Raw genomic sequence first — 3,603 nt, forward strand, 5'->3', positions numbered from 1 at the left:
TTTTTAGGACAAATTACAGAGAGATTGTTTTGCACGATGAGTCGATGACAGAGTTCTACGAATAAGTATGAATAATTTGTTTCTTTCCCTGTTCAAGATCCTATAGAAGCGCTATAGAAGTTCAGTCGATAATCAGCGGTAAATAACAGTAACGGATCTTTAATTTTGGTAACACCGAGTACGAAAGTATATCGTAGCGAAAGAGTTGCCGCGATAGTTTTATAAATCGCAGATTGCCACCATCTTCGCAAACTTCTCGTCGACACATACCCACGTCGAAGCGTGCGTGCAGGGTAGCTAAAAATTCATTCGGTAAAGTATCACGCGATAAAAGGGGGATCGCGAAAGAGCTAATAACCATTGTCCCGTAATCAAGTTCACGCGGATACACGTCGTACCGAACAATCGTACCATCGTCAGTGAGAGGCAACGTTCGGAGGGGAACGCCTGCTGTCACCCCTCGAATCGAAAACCTCCGACACCCTGTGTTTCGCTCTACCCCCCTACGCCTCGATGTCTGTCGTTGGAGCAATCGAAGCAAAGTGGCCGCACTCTGTCGTGTACTTCGAGGTTGATTTAATCTTCAAACAATTCGACTCGCGGCCCAGCCTCGAGTCCGGTCGGTTTGTTTGTCGAGTCACGGTTGTTTGCACCCCTCGCTACCTTACTCCCTCTCTTGGCGACCGCCGCCTACGCCGTCAGCCCCTTCCGAGTCGGCAAGCACATGCCTATAGCAACTTAGGAGTCGCCAGTGAGTCTGGACCCTAACAAGAAACTTACCCTTCCGCCCAACCTCCCTTTCTTGGCTCCACGGACGTCCTTCCTTCGTTCCTGCTGAGAGAACGAGCCCGATGGCAACATGGCGGCGAGGGGTTCAGAGGGGCGCGGTGGGCGGCTCGTTCGTTGGATGGAAACCGGGAGTTTTGGTCTGCGAAGGGTGGAGAGATCGAAATTGCGGGGGTCTCGACGTTCGAGTCCACGGGGTGGCAGCCACGATGGCATTACCTAAGGGTCTAATACGAAGGCAAAGAGGGAGGGACAGGAATAGGGAACAGGAAGACGGGGAGGGGTCAGAAAGAGAGGTTTTCTTGCAAAAAGACAAGACCGGAGGACAAAGGGGTACGGACAGACCGGACTGGCGACTTTGGCTCGAACGAACAAAAGGAACGTTTAATCCCGACGTGTTACCCTGAAGAAACCATTCGAGCCCGGTCATCCGGCATTGTTCCTCGTCCCTTCTTTTGTCCTACTTTCTTTTCTTTTTCTTCTGTACAATTAGTCGTATGTGTCTTCGTTCGATGGAAGGTCGACGATGTTGGTCGCGATGACTTTTGGCGTTCCCGTGCTTCTCCAATGATAAGGCGTCCCTTGGGACCGATATATCGGTCCAGAGGTTTCCTTTTTGGTTTCGCGAAATCGCCCGGGGTTGTGGGTAATTGAGCGTGTAAAGTGGACGGTGGGCGAACCGGCTTGCGAGGGGTGATTAACGGAATACCGATTAGGATGGATGATCCGTTTCGAAAAATCGTTCGTATCATCGTGTAGGACTGCGAGTAGCGGCTACTCGATTCGTGAATCTATGCGTTCGTTCGTAATTTATTTAGTCGACCGTGGTCGTATAAATTCGCGGAGTATTTATTTCGAACTGACCCAAATTAAAATTATAATTTCAAAACTAAAATTCCAATCCCGATAATTTAAGAATTACGCCGAAGCGCAACGATCGTACGTTCGCGGATATTATTTAAACGTCGGTTTACACCTTTCAGACGCGTCACATCAAATTCCAACGATTAACTTCACAGGGGCGAGGAAAAAGGTCGAGAGGGTGGTATTGTTCGACAAATTGAATATCCCTGGTAATTAATCCGTTTAAGGGGTCGTCCAAAATTCAAAAGTTACCTTAATACATGTTTTTCGATGTACGATGACGAGGGTCAACCGGCGGAGCCGCAGAACGAGGGGGATCCGGGATCATGATCGAGGGCCACTTTCTATAAGGCTCGCCGAACCGTTTGGTGGAAGCCTGAAAAATATCTTTCCATATCAACCCTCATCCTTCGATACCTTCTAACCCATGCGTGCCTTTTTGCATTCTTCCCTGACGTGCTTCGTCCTTTGTCCACGACTTCGAAAATATCGAAGAGAATTTACTGGCAGGCCAAGGGGAAAAGAAAAAAAAAAAGAAAACCTTATGGATTTCCCCTGCTTCGAACAGGTGTTCCGTTCTTACGGGGGTTGTTCTATTTCACTATAAAATATTACGAAGAACGATATCGCGTTGTCGTAATATATTTTCTATTCCTTTCAATGATAATCGAATAACATTCTAATAATTCTATAATATTATAATACTGTAATCGTTGTTTTAATAATATTTTAGCTATGAAATATGAGTAATGGGAGGGGAGGATTAGCGAACGTAGACTGTAATTGGAATGCTGTGAAGGTTGTGTTTGCAAATTAACGTTTCCAACATACATAATCTGACGTTAAATTGATGTTAATTAGATACAACTGTGTCGATCGGAGATAAAATATACGTGAAATATAGTTGAGTTAAAGTCCTACTACTGATAGATTACAGAACGTATATACTATGTAATATACTATGTAAGGTACAAACACTTTCGGTTGATTTTTCTGTTTTTCACTGTAGCATTTATAAGAAATATCATTCCGTTCTCGTGTTTCATTTTACAACGTTTCAATCCGTTACAACGGTATCTTCAAATTTCATATTATTAATTTTCTAACGATTTTTTTACACCCAACCGGTGAACTGAAATTCGAACCATTAACGATACGTCAAGTAAAAATAGAATATTCGGCAATGATTTTCCATCCGCGGTTCCGCCAACATCTACCAACGTAATACACGCACACGCACGCTCTTTAATAATACGCGTACACTCTCCTCGACCACTACTACCATCATGACGAAAACTGCAACACAAGTAGCGATAAATCTGGAAAAATCATTGAAAAACGATTCACGCGGAAACCTCAACATCCCGTCGCGAAATCACGGTGGTATCGTTCATGTCGCAAAAGCGTCACCGCTCAAACGTTATCGCACGGCCCGGTATTGATTTTCCGCGCGATATCGAGCAGGGACGAAAAATCATCGTCCCGGAGCTCTCGAAAAATAACTCTCTCCACCTTCATCCACTGGTACAGACCGCCACCCTATTCCGCCCCCGTTCCCTGTGCTCTTCCCCCGTTCGCCCACCCCTGACCGTACAGCTCGGTGCCTGGCAGGGGCTGGCAGGTTTTTTGCCTTGGGCGATTCGAAAGGGAGAAGACTAGGGACCGTGAGGGGGAGGGAAACGGAAACCCAACCTAAGAGACTCGATCCCGAGAAGCACGGCAAAGGCTAGAGAGAGAATAAGGGTGGCACAGGAGCCAGCGGGGTGGCAGAAGATGAAATGGGGGTAAAGATACGAAAGGAGGACTCAGCCCTAGGATCCACGGGGACCACCTAAGGTATAAAGGACGACGTTCGGTCTTTCTACCCCCATATTTGTCCCTTCCACCTTCTTTCCTCCGTATATTCGTGCGCGCGTCTATATAAGTACGTAGGTGTATGTGCGATCGTAAGAG

Source organism: Bombus pascuorum, chromosome 14 (genome assembly GCF_905332965.1).
Source record: "Bombus pascuorum chromosome 14, iyBomPasc1.1, whole genome shotgun sequence".
NCBI classification, from domain to species: Eukaryota; Metazoa; Arthropoda; class Insecta; order Hymenoptera; family Apidae; genus Bombus; species Bombus pascuorum.